This window comes from Thermobia domestica, chromosome 9, assembly GCF_964235325.1.
Source record: "Thermobia domestica chromosome 9, izTheDome1.hap1.1, whole genome shotgun sequence".
Lineage (NCBI taxonomy): Eukaryota > Metazoa > Arthropoda > Insecta > Zygentoma > Lepismatidae > Thermobia > Thermobia domestica.
The window spans coordinates 82624095-82638390 of NC_137462.1; the positions used below are offsets into that span (position 1 = coordinate 82624095).

At 37.7% G+C, this 14296-nt stretch overlaps 1 long non-coding RNA gene across 1 annotated transcript in view; it reads right to left on the reverse strand.

Moving 5' to 3' along the window:
- LOC145694034 (uncharacterized) overlaps window positions 1-6724 on the reverse strand; it is a 71955-nt gene extending 65231 nt beyond the window's left edge. The window contains exon 1 of the long non-coding RNA XR_014132895.1: window positions 6184-6724. This is a non-coding gene — a long non-coding RNA (uncharacterized LOC145694034). The remainder of the gene's footprint in view (window positions 1-6183) is intronic.
- Between the last annotated feature and the right edge of the window lie 7572 nt (window positions 6725-14296).

Below are 14296 nucleotides of genomic sequence, written 5' to 3' on the forward strand. Positions count from 1 at the left end.
TGCATCCGAAAGTAGATCTGCTTCAGAAATATTTTGGGACAAATAACATTGCTACATGCTTGTAGATAAACCATGTTTGGTGCAATTGAATAAGAAATGCCCACCAACTTGTGCTATATTGTCATTATTAACTAACATTGTTTAGTCCGCATAAGACAGGGGTGCCCACAAGGGGGGACTATGACGCAAACTGCGTCATTGAAATATTTGGGGGGTTAAAAATCTATATAAATATGTTTGAAAGGGTGTAAAAATTAATCGAAAAGATTCTTTTTCATGGAAGAACACCTACGGATAGGCAATTGAGGGTGGGTGCGTCATGGACATGAGGGGGGGTGGGCACCACTGCATAAGAATACCAATTGATACCAATTGGAGAAGGTAATGTAAGTTGCATTGCATTGCATTCAAATTCAGCGACCTTCAACACTAATATTATATAGAGACCTGGACCCAGTGCTTAATATGGAATCCAAGACTTGCGAACCAAAGATGCGTATGCTAACCATAAGGCGACGCAGGAGATAAAGATGAAAATGTGGTTACTTCGCTTAATAATAATAAAAATAATAATAATGAAGATTTGAGATTTCAATGCTGAATCTGAAACCGCAGATAGATAAGACAAAAAGCACATATGGAATTTGAGCAGAAGGGAGGTGGGCGTGAACTATCAGTCTTTAAAAAGAGGGTGCTAGATAAACAAGGTTGGTAACCAGTTTTTAACTTTATTTAAGCAAAGGAAGCTAGCACTTGAACTTTATATAAACCACCCGCGTGTTCCATCCGTTTCGCCCTGCTCTGGTGAGAATTAGACCCAATGCTAGCTTGTAGTGATCACCTATCACAATTTGATACATAATTTACGCACTTGACGACACAATTGCACCGAACAAGCATTATCAGCAGAGGTACGACGATAATATTTCACAAAATACTTCTGTATTTCGAATGCATGTGCAAACTGCAGAGCGTCTTTCTTTTTCTACTTGTGTTGTAATGCTTTAAATAGGCCTATTGTATCACCAGATTTTCGTTTCGCTACGAAAGTTTGAGAGATAAGATTTGTTTCATAACCCACAGGGCACTGTAGGGACCTAAGGGAACTTAGACACATGAGTAACACAGGGTACGAGAGTTAAGCGGAAGGTCAAGAGCTCTGGACTTAAAGTGTCGTAGACAAATGTGCCTGTTTAGGTCTCGGTTTTCAGTGACCCTCTGACTCGGTTTTCAGTGACCGCCTAGCACACAGGTTGGTTTGTGTTTTTTGCGCCATGGTTTTTATACTATATACATCCGGACTCCGTATTTATACGCAAATAGTAAAAGAATTGTAGTTTTTGAACAATTGGTTTTGATAGTCCCCTTAAATTTTACCTATGCGATGTGAGATATTTTTATGTCGCTTAGCGCAAATCATTTAGGAAACAATAGGAAGAAAATTAGTGAAAAATTATAATTTTTCAACAATTATTTCGAGTGATGTGCCAAAAGTAAACCTCACGATCAGAAGATAAAGTATCACAAGATATCTCATCAGTTGTTTGTTTTCACTTTTGTTTTCACATTCTCACCTGATGTCACAAATGACAATTGAGCTTTAACCTTGAGAATTTTCCGGAATTACTAAATCTCCCCACTGATGAAAGGAGCCGATATAACTAATGGTTTTACCAAAACAGACAGGGTAAACAAATACGTACGACCATTTCCTGAATTCCTATACGTGCGTTTTCTTATTCGCCACTTCCTTCACCACCCCTTTATCACGGTAGTGTTCTGGCCATTGACCTCCAAGAACAAATCCTGGGAATCTATGCTTCTCTGTGTCCAGTAACAAATACAGAACATTTGGCTCTCATACGGGAATACGAAATAATTAAGAAAACTAACAAAACGTATTCGCGTGGCCAAGATACGCAGGTAAATTTATCATTATCAACATAGGATAAACATTGCTTCAATGCGGCCAACTTCCAAGATAGACAGGTGGCCAACTTACAGAGTAATGAGTAATGAATGTCTTATAGGAAAATGCAGGTTCAAGACGAACCAGGCCAAGATAAGCAGGTGGCCAAATTAGGGAGGTGGCCAAGTTGACAGGTTATACTGTGCATCTCCTACATAAAATCTAATCATTTTGTTATATGAAGCACACATTCTCCACAGAAAAGACTAATTTAATATGTTAGTTCTTGCTTTTCTACAATAGAATGTTCCAGTGTTTGTTGCTTCTAGTCTTATCTGTTGGGACACGTAATAACACTTCTGAAACTAATTCTGGACAGTCAATTTTACCGTGTAAGAACAACAGATTAAATACCCATCTCCATTTTTCTAATGTTTGAAAACTAAAATTCGTCATAGGGGACATTCTCTGGGTAGAAACGGATTTTCTTGTATGCAAGCATTTAAAAAAAAAAAAATTAAACTGTACATTTTCTATTGCATCAGAGTATTTAGTGACATTTGGTGTCCAAACAGTAAAAAAGTATTCTAATTTTGACCTCACATACGAAAAATATAACCGTATAAATGTTAATTCTTTGTAGAAATCCTGTCCTATCCTATAAATTAAACCTAAGTCTCTATATGCACTACTCGTTATTGCATCAACGTGTTGAACAAAGGTTAATTTGCTATCGAATATAATTCCTAGATCTTTGATAGTATTTGGGGTAGACAAGGAAGTGTCACTTACTGTATAGGTAAAGTTAATTTGACTTTCTTTCCTCGTGAAAGATACAGATTTACACTTGGACACATTCAGGACTAATTTATTCTTATCACACTATATTTGAACCCTCTGTCGATCCTGTTGAAGTTTCACGCAGACATCAATTGAACTTACTTTGGAGTAGGGTCAGATGCCGAATATTGATGGTTTCCCAATATCGGATACCGAGAAATATTCTGTGTAAGGTGCTGCAGCCTAGCGGCCGTTATAGTAATTGTGCATCAATCGGTGGTTCATTAGACGCCTGAGTTACGATATTTCTTGGAACAGGTTTATTTGTGTGGTGAAGTGTTTTGTGATTTTGACCTTGTGAAATATTTCTAATACTGCAGTTGATTGCATTATGTCGTTCATAAAGGTAACCTAATCATATTCACACTATAATTATAATACTGGCTAAGAAGGGTAGTTTTAAATTACATAATGTTTTGGTAGTTCGTTTCTGTTTACTTGATGTATATAGTTGAAAGTTGCCACACGACCTACGTTGCCAAATATCGGATAGTACAGAGGTTCCAAATATCGGATATCAGATATTAAGGAATAGTATTGCTGATGTCATTCTTCTATTATTACAGATGACAGAAATCGTTCGAAGGATGAAGCGGAATCCTGAGGCTATGCTTCAGCCTGTTGCTGCCATCAAGTAAAAGAACATGGGGTTCCTCAAGGCATCCAACATTTTCAATGTTTTGTTCACAGTGTATAAATTTGACAAAGGTGGTGAAGATGGATATGATGTATCCAATGTCTTAAATGGGCACATCAGATGTTTAAGTACCAGAAAAATCTGCATATTTAGAAAGTATTTGTTTGATAGAAGTATGTTTAGTTAAGATAAAAATACATATGAACATATTTAGAAAGTAGTGTATTTTGTAGAATGACGTTTAGTTAAATCTACAAGTTTTGCAGCTTCATGTTTTGTATAGGTTTACACCATGTAATATAATCAAAATAATGCACAGTTTTCTGCAATTGTGGTTTTACTTAAATTCTTCTCATTTTATTTCCATCCAATATTAAAACTCCTTAGACCCACTACTATCCGATATTGGGCAACCATTTTCCCAACTGAGAAAAATGCTAATTTGTACCAAAGTGCATGTGTCTTTCTTTTAATATTTCCTTGTTGTTTCGAAACTTTCAAATTATAATCTACAAAGATAACAGAACATTTAGAAGAGGCTAAATCAATGAAATATCTGCTGTTAAAGTTTTTATTCCTTTTCTTCAAACGGTATCCGATATTCGGCACCTTTCCTGCATAATTTGAGATCGTCGGCAAAAAGAACTTGAGAAGTTTTAATGCACAGAGCAATATCACTAATAACAAGAAGAAACAACAAGAAACATAGATTAGATCCTTGAAGACTATTGAACTTGAAAATTGCCGCTAAAGTAAAATATCGTTTAGGATTATTCAACTGGAACTCTCTCCAGGCCTCTGCGAGAAGTTTTTTTTTTTTTTTTAATTTTAATCTTGAAATTTAATATTTGTATCGTTATTTGTATATTCTATACCATTACTATGTTGATGTCTATCAAGTTCAAAATAAGCAAGAATAGCACTCGATTTCAATAATTCAAAAACCACTTTTTCATTAACTTTTGTTTTAACTACAAAAGCCATTCACTTTTTTTAAAAAAAACTGATGTAATACCAACTCTTTTGTCTTAGATTATGATCTTACGTTCCAAATTTAAATCTAAGAGTACAGAATAAACTCTGGTAGCTTTTCATAACACACTGGGTGGGGAGGTGGGCTCCTGAGAATTCTCGCCCCGGGCGCTTACAACCCACGCAACGGCCCTGGGTCCTAGTAACGCAGTTACGGATGAAAATTAGCAACAATAAGAACACTTGTAAAAGAAGTTCGCTATATCATATATGGGGAATTCAGTCAACCTTGAAGATAGGATCTACTGTGGCTGCAACCCAGTCCATTATAAAATATTATCTCGGCTTTTCCAAGCGTTGCAGTCGTTAGGTCCAACATGTGCTTATACCTGAGCAAAAAGAAGGCTCCATGAGTGGACTATATGCTTAAAGATTTTCTCCGGGACAAAGTAAAGACGTTTATATTATTACAGGCGGCGAAATATGGATTTATAACTATGAAACCGAAGCAAACAGGAGTCAACAATATGGTGTTTCCAAAATGAAACTCAGCCTTGGAAAGTTAAACGAGCACAGAGCGTGGGTAAAGCTGTGGGAGCATTTTTATTCTCCTAAGATCGGCCATGCTATTACATAGTTAGATGATCGATGTAAAGTGACACCAGAGTGATACGTTACTTATTGCCTTTCGAGTGTCTTTGAAGTTTTGAGATTTGCTCAGCGAAAGTCTCCACTCTATTTTCACGACATTGCACAGACACATACAGCAGCGAAAACTTTGGAATTTCTACAGCAAAGTGGAGTCCGTATTCTACCGCACCCGGCTTAATCTCTAGATTTAGCTCTGTCTTTTCCCCAAAACTCAAGAAAAAGCTTCGAGGACTTCTCTTTCAACTTAGTAAAGAGGTTATCTTGGCGTATAATAATGACAATTCTGGTATATATATATATATATATATATATATATATATATATATATATTAAAAAATAATAATAATAATTTTTAAAAGTATTTGATCCATGGTTTTTAAGAATACAAAAGTGTATTTTGATGCTGGTCGTGAGTATTTTGAGAAATTGTGAAAGATTTTATGTAAATAAATTGCTTTTTTAGAAAAGTATTTTAAAAACTTTCGTATGCATCTCATAAAAGAATTTTAACTAGGACGCCTCGAGCTAATTTTGGACAGACCCACAGCAAGACAGGGAATATCATACTTCATTCGCGAGTGATTCTTTTTATTGTAGTGCGTAACTTCAGGTGTCAGTAAAACACAATTGGAACTCTTAGGATATAAAATCTCATCAAGACTTTCAAAGGCAGAACAAAATCTTAGGTACCGTTGATTTTGCTGTTTCCTACTATTTTACTACAATTACGGAACATTTACGGTTTTGGCTATCTTAAAAATTCAAATCGAAGATTAAGTATCTAATTTAATCATATTAGAGAAAGCTTCTTTTATGTTTTATACGATCTAAGATTTAAAGCCGTTGTCCAAATTGTATTAGTAAAGGTTATATTATTGAACTTTAAAATCACAATTCGTAACTCATATATTCAAAGTTTGTAGCGTTTTGAAATCGATTTACGTAGCTTTCGATAGCTCGAGAAGAAATTCCAACCCGAATCTGACTGATTTGCGAATTTGCTACAATCAAGTCAGATTACAATACTGTTTGCATCTTCCATGCTTTCCTAGAGAAATGTGTTTTAATGTTTTTTTGATTTTTTTCATAAATCTGAACAATAACCTACGGTTCCCTTTAAAAGCTTTAAATATGCACTGGGTAGCACAAAATTACCAGTAGAAATGGAACTTACTTAGTAACTTATAGGAGATGCTCAACATCAAATCCTTTCTGTTGTATGAACTCTCGCAGGACTTTTAGCTCCTCTTGCTGCGACTCACATAACTGCGTGAAGTGCAATAATTCTGATTCCGCCAATTGACGAGCTTCAATTTCTTCTTGTAGACGATTCTCAGTTTGTATCTTGACTGAATACAAAATACCTGTAAATAAATCATTGCATGACTGACCAAAGATTGACGATCTTTCAAGTGACACATTATTCTGCGGATTGGTGAGAGGAAAAAGAGGGGCCATTGCCCCTTTCGTACCTATACTCTGTTCAGCGTAAGCTCTAAACTCTGATAAACAAAATATTTGTATCATTCCGCTTGCCACAAATAAGATTGGCTAGTGATGTATCAATCCCACTCTTAACGGGGAGGAGCAAATTATACAAGTGCATTTTGGCAGTACTGTCTCGTGTTGTCCAGATACTTAGGGTAGCAGCAGGAAAGAAAGAAAAAGACTGGAAAGATTAAAAGAAAATGGTTTGAATTTCGCTGGTAAGTGAAATTGTTGCTGTTGCTGTTTAGTGGGTTCTAAATTGTTGCTAAGCGAGTAAAGATTTCCTTTGTTGGTGTTTCACCACAATGCTCGCAGAACCGAGATTCATGTCAGCCATCTTTCTGACTTATAAAGCAGAACACGCCCCCACAGTTGAATTGGCGCTATAATTACTGCATATGCTTAGTGTTAATTTCTATTATTTCATTAACCACACTGGATTGCAGTATTACTAGATAATCAGTATTATATTTTTGTCATTTATAATAATGTAGCAGTTTTATATGGAGTTTCATAGTAAAAGTAATAATCCAATCATATGAACTATTTTGCGAAGGAGTACAAGCGCCATTAGACGAACAGCAAATCAGAGAGATTTAGTTTCATGTGGCTTTGTTTATCGCACTTTAGAGCTTAGACTGAGCAAGGTTTAGTTTTTGGGGTTTAGTAGCATCTAGAGTCGCTGGAAGACTTACATTACCATTAATGGGAGGTACCGAACCATTCCATTGGTGGAAATCGGGCGGTACCGGTTGAAAATATGAGGATACATAAAATGAGTAGAGCGATAGACAGACAGAGAGGGTTATATTGGGTATGATACCACTCTGACATGTTTCTTTTATGAAACATCTTAGTTTTGTTATTTGCGCTAGGTGAATTTCCAGATACTCGCCATTTTCGCTTTGTTACTATTGTTAGTGTGAGCAGGCTTATTAGTGCGACAGCAGCAATGTGTGCAAAAACGTTTGGCCTGTGGGTGTACCTTGTCAGATTCCTGATCTTGGCGAGTAACAATATTGCTTCGTGAGTTTGTAGGGGTGTTGTCTCTGGAACGAGCGTGATTCCTAGTTTTTCTTTTGTCTTTTCTGGGAATATTGGGAGATGACTTCCGGGATTTGGCTTCACTGAAAGCAACGATCGAAGTTGGATCATTAAAGAATGTATGAAACTCCAACCACAATTTGTCAAATTTCTCTGCTATGGTTTCTTCCAACGTAGATTGTGACTCTGGCAGGCCAGAGGGCGTGATTGTTACAATCTCCTCTGCTGGAGCATTTGAACTCTTCGCTTCATCTCGGCCTCATCCATTAGTTGATCGAAGTTCTTTGGGAAAAATCCATTATATCTTCTGGGAGTAAACCTTACATCCATTAGAAAATTCTCTGCTTAAATATTGCTTTTCGTAAATTTAGGAGGTCAGTGACTCGTTGCACCTCTGGACTCTTGACCTATATTGATCAACTACTGATACCGGAATCGTAATTGTACCAAATTGTTTTAGAAAAGCAGTTATTAAATCAGACCACGAGAGAGAGGAATGTGTCTCGCGGAACTTACACCAATACAAAGGCAAGACTGTTAAACACAGCGGAAAAAGTTCTGATTTCCCTGAATCAGACCAGTTAAAAATCAGGGCCAATTTTTCAAAGTTCATTAGAAATCTATGAACTTCTCTCAGATTCAGGCAAACCGGAATAAATCTCGTGAGAAGTAGGCAAAATTGAGAAGGTTTGGGGGAGGGGGGGTTGATTCATGTTTACCGGTTGTCCTTTTGGAGACATAACAAGAAGAAAGAGGCATGAAGCTAAGTATGTAGGTCACTATAGCACTGCAAGTTGATAAAAAAACACAACATAACCTGAGAGCATTAGAGTGGAAACATACATAAAGAAAAACAAAGAAAAAACAAAAAATGAAATCATTAAGTTTTACGTCTCACGGTTATGCCGGTTAGGCTAAAGGAGACGGTGATGATGAGAGATGAGTGGAGAACCTCGAGAAAACCCACGGGCACGGTGTTTGTCCACCACAAAGTCCACACAGCGCGAGCTGGGATCCAACCAGGGACCCCAAGCACCGGAGGTGAACGCTCTACCACTAGCCACCGCGCCCCCAGAAAAAACAAAAGTCATACGCAGGTACAATAAAGAAAAATAAAGGTTCGACATTGAGTACAGAAATAGATATGTTATGTCCAATACGATTATTTCCAGTCAGGAGTCATATGACGTCCTCCTCCTCATTTAATTCTTTATTATTAGTTTAATGACATTTACTTTTCCTTTAATTCTAAGTAATATTAATTCTGCTGTTGTTCAGTAGTCGTGATGTTAATTAAAAAAGGTAAAAACAAACACGAAACAGATAATGCTAGGAGGACACTCAGTAGTTATAGTGTTTATACCAAAGAGCCATTTTGTTTGTATGTGATAAAAAATATTTAATTTCAAATGTAATAATACTATAAGAGAAGAAATCACGTAATATACCCTACACACAGAAAATGAATATTTATTACTGATATGAGTAGAGCCAAGTTACATTTTACATATAATGGTGGCCTCTCTGAGAAACCATCCATGATATTGGACATAAATATGCCTGCCCCTGTGAACACACTGTTATGACTTGTATCGGTAGAAAAGTTTTTCTCTGTTGTACTTACGAAAGTCCTTCCATTTTCAGGTATTTCACTTCTATCAGGATTCTCTGTTTACAATTATGTATGTACCACTGGACAACGTAAATCAAACCTTAAAAGTGCAATAACTGTTAGAATGTAACAATGAAAAGGAAATCTTATCTCTTATTTTTCAACGTATTCCCCTTGACGTTCAATGCAAGTATTCCACCGTTCCGGAAGTGCATGGAAACCTCGGCGGAAGAATTTTTTGGCCGAGATTGTAGCCGCATTTTTCACATCTTCATCACTATTGAAATGTTTGCCGCCCATCGCTTCTTTGAGTGGTCCAAACAAATCAAAGTCACTGGGGGCAAGGTCTGGTGAATAGGGTAGATGAATGAGACACTCGAATTTGATGTCATCGATAGTCTCAACCGGGCTACGGTCAAACGGGCAGTATGCGGTCGGGCGTTTTGATGCTGTAGGTGTACTCCTGAGGACAAAAGTCCTCGCCGTTTTAGCCTGATAGCACGGCGAAGTTGATTTTTCAGCATGTTTGAATACGAGGCACTGGTTACTGTTATTACTCCTTTCTCCATGTACTGTTCCAAAATTATTCCATTAGAATCCCATAAGAGAGTGAGCATGATCTTCCCTGCTGATGGTTGACTGAGTTTTTTTTTTTTTTGTTTGTTTGTTTGTTTCGGTGAAGAGCTATGCCGCCATTCCTTGCTCGCTATCTTGGTTTCTGGTTGATGATAGTGAATCCAGGTCTCATCGCCTGTAACAATCCTGACCAGAAATGCATCACCCTTAGCGTTGAAACGACACGAAAGTTCTTCACAGGCGTCCACGCGACGATCTTTCAATTAAGCAGTCAACTGACGTGGTACCCATCTTGCTGATACCTTATTGAAATGCAGAACATTATGCACAATGTGTTGAGCTGAAGGAAAGCTAATCTTCATTATTCTTGCGATTTCTTTCAGGGTAGTATACCTGTTGTTCTTTACAAGCTGTTCCACTAGCGCCATCTTGTACGTCCGAGAAGTTGCCCCCCCCCCATTGGAACACTAATGATCACTCCTAGTGCAATCGTAAGTGCTTCTTAAAACACCAACTCCCAACATTAGTGCTTCAATAGTTTGGACGCTAGAAGCAAAAAACTTTGGGGGGCCAACTTCACGTTAGCCCCCAGAAAGTACTAACGATCAAACCTAGTGCAATCGTTAGTGCATCGTTACTGCTTCCAGAAAACACGAATAGCTTCGTTAGTGCTTCACAATTAATGTGGCTATGGCCACTTACCTTTCACGAAACTCGCATAAGAAATACATGGGGAATTTTTAATTGGCTCAAATTCCCGCCAATTCCAAAAGCGTTTATAATCTCTTCTAGTGCAATCGTTAGTGCTTCGATAGTGCTTCTTAGAACACCAACTCCCAACACTAGTGCTTCAATAGTTTGGACGCTAGAAGCAAAAAAACTTTGGGGGCCAACTTCACGTTATCCTCCCCCCAGAAAGCACTAACGATTAAACCTAGAACAATCGTTAGTGCATCGTTAGCGCTTCCAGAAAACACGAATAGTTTCGTTAGTGCTTCACAATTAGTGTGGCTATGGCCACTTACATGTCACGAAACTCCCATAAGGAATACATGGATAATTTATAATTGGCTCAAATTCACGCCAAATTCAAAAGCGCTTATCTAATCTTCTAGTGCAATCGTTAGTGCTTCTTAGAACACCAACTCCCAACATTAGTACTTCAGTAGTATGGACGCTAGAAACAAAAGACTTTGTTGGGAAACTTCACGTTAGCCTCACCCCCAGAAAGCACTAAGATTAAACTAGTACAATCATTACTGCATCACTAGTGCTTCGAGAAAACACTAATAGTTTCGTTAGTGCTTCACTATTAGTTTACCAATGGCCAATTACATGTCATGAAAACCCCGTAAGAAATACATGGGGGATTTTTCATTGGGTCAAATCCCCACCAAATTATATGTCACTTGTATGTCACAAAACTCCCATAAGGAATACATGGGGAATTTTTAATTGGCTTAAATTCACGCCAAATTCAAAAGCGCTAATGATCTCTTCTAGTGCACTCGGTATTGCTTCGTTAGTGCTTCTTAGAACACCAACTCCCAACATTAGTACTACAATAGTTTGGACACTAGAAGCCAAAAACTTTGGGGGGGGACTTCACGTTAGCCTACCCAGAAAGTACTAACGATTAAAACTAGTACAATCATTAGTGCATCGCTAGTGCTTCGAGAAAACACTAATAGTTTCGCTAGTGCTTCACTATTAGTGTACCTATGGCTAATTACATATCATGAAAAGCCGGTAAGGAATACATGGGGAATTTTTCATTGGCTCAAATTCCTGCCAAATTGAAAAGGGCTAATTATATCTTCTAGTGCAATCGTTAGTGCTTCGTTAGTGCTTCTTAGAATACCAACTCACAACATTTGTGCTTGTATAGTTAGGACGCTAGAAGCAAAAAAAAAAATTGGGGTCCAACTTCATGTTATCCCCCCTAGAAAGCAGTAACGATTGAACCTAGTGCAATCGTTAGTCCATCGTTAGTTCTTCCAGAAAACACGAATAGTTTCGTTAGTGCTTCACAATTAATGTGGCTATGGCCACTTAGATGTCACGAAACTCCCATAAGGAATACATGGATAATTTTTACTTGGCTCAAATTCACGCCAAATTCAAAAACGCTAATGATCTCTTCTAGTGCAATCGTTAGTGCTTCGTTAGTGCTTCTTAGAACACCAATTCCCAAGATTAGTACTTCAATAATTTGGACGCCAGAAGCAAAAAACTTTGGGGGGCAAACTTCACGTTAAATCTAGTGCAATCGTTAGTGCATCGTTAGTTCTTCCAGAAAACACGTATACTTTTGTTAGTACTTCAAAATTAGTGTGGCTATGGCCACTTCCATGTCACACAACTCCCATAAGGAATACATGGGGAATTTTTAATTGGCTCAAATTCACGCCAAATTCAAAAGCGCTAATGATCTCTTCTAGTGCACTCGGTAGTGCTTCGTTAGTGCTTCTTAGAACACCAACTCCCAACATTAGTACTACAATAGTTTGGACGCTAGAAGCAAAAAACTTTGGGGGGGGGGAACTTCACGTTAGCCTACCCAGAAAGTGCTAACGATTAAAACTAGTACAATCATTAGAGCATCGCTAGTGCTTCGAGAAAACACTAATAGTTTCGCTAGTGCTTCACTATTAGTGTACCTATGGCTAATTACATGTCATGAAAAGCCAGTAAGGAATACATGGGGAATTTTTCATTGGCTCAAATTCCCGCCAAATTGAAAAGGGCTAATTATATCTTCTAATGCAATCGTTAGTGCTTCGTTAGTGCTTCTTAGAACACCAACTCACAACATTTGTGATTGTATAGTTTGGACGCTAGAAGCAAAAAAAAAAAAAAAAAAAAAAAAATTGGGGTCTGTAACGAGTCGCCTTGAGGACACCCCCCGGCTCGCGACTCAATGGACTCGTCCCAAGTTGATGACGACTAATGAGAAGCAAAGGATTGTAAAAAGAAATAAAAAATAAGGGAATATAATTATATTATGTTATAAGGTTGTTTAAAACAAGTTAAATTTAACCTGTATTTACATTTATTCTTTGTATCTTTTTCTGTTAGTTTTTTTTTAAAAAGTACAAAAGGAAAGAGTACGAGTGCGCGAATATTAGAGTTGAAATGGAAATCATTCATATTTGCTAGCGCGTCACGTGATGGTTCATAGCTTCGCGGTATGCGATTGCCTTCTGCCCGCATACTCTCTTGTACTTCAGCCAGGACAGATCGTGAACTTTCGTAGTTTTTTTAGCCTGGATGGATCGTGAATTAATAGCTGTAGTTTGTCAGCCAGCATGGATCGTTAACTCATGATTGTATGTGTGGTGACGGTTGTGGAACGAAACGTGTACCAGTCTTTGCATGGTGTCGTTGTTTGTGTCTAAGTTTAACAGTGAAGTTGAACTGGGGCAATGAATGTATTGGGCATAACGGCAAAAGGAGTGAAAAGTGTGGAAAAAAAGTGCTTAGTGATATGAAAATAATCACAAGTTCTCAGAATATAGTATTTCTATTATGCTTCTTTTCTTTTTAAGCAGAGAAATTGAGTTTTACGTCCCACGGTTATGCCGGTTAGGCTAAAGGAGACGGTGATGATGAGTAATGAATGAAATGGTGGAATGAAGAAAGTGGGAGGAAACGGGAGAACCCCGAGAAAACCCACGCACACGGTGTTTGTCCACCACAAAGTTCACTTGGCAGGGGCTGGGATCGAACCCGAGACCCCAAGCACCAGAGGAAGCAGAGAAATTACAGGAGTATTGGAGCCGAGGCAGGAAGTGAGCGGGGGACCAAAGTAGGTCAACTTGTGCCCGTTTATATGTTGCGAGTTTGTTCAAATAACCAGTGTAATCGTTTTGATTACTATAACTTCAGTTGTCTGGTTAGTTTGTGGAGCATATTTGCCACAAAGGACGAATTCTCCAAATTTTTTGTGGGACAATAATCTGCGAAAAGAAAAAGAAAAGATCTGAGAACAATAGTTACTTGCTCTGGCTTTGTAATGCAGGAAGCTTTCCCTTAATAAGCTCAACTGCTATTGCAAGTAACCGTTTGAACGCCGAAACTAAGTTTAGTTTGAATTTTTGGCGAGAGTCTTTCAAAAAGGTTCTAGACAAAAGTGCCGTTTGACCAATATGTTTATTCGCTTCGAGTTTCATCTCGGTCAGTCAACGAAGCCAATTCCATTACTGTAACACCACGAGACAAGGTAAAAAGAAGACGGAAAATTTGGGTGAGTGAATTTTTGATTTAAGTAGTATATGGGTCACTTTGTTAACAATTCCAGTTTGGTTGTGGTTAGGGTCGTTTCCGCTTTGGTTAGGACGCTATTTACATTTGTATTAAATTGCCACAGTAGGGATCTGTTATATATTCTAGTTAAATCCTCCCCAGATTGTAATTTAGAAATTGGTGGAATGATAATCCGGGAGTATATATCCGAATAATTCTAAAGAATATTATAAAGTTCAACATTTTTTCCTTGTGGATATGTTTAGGACTTTACAGCGTGATTTTGACTCGTTAATACGTGCTTATTACATTCACTATTGAT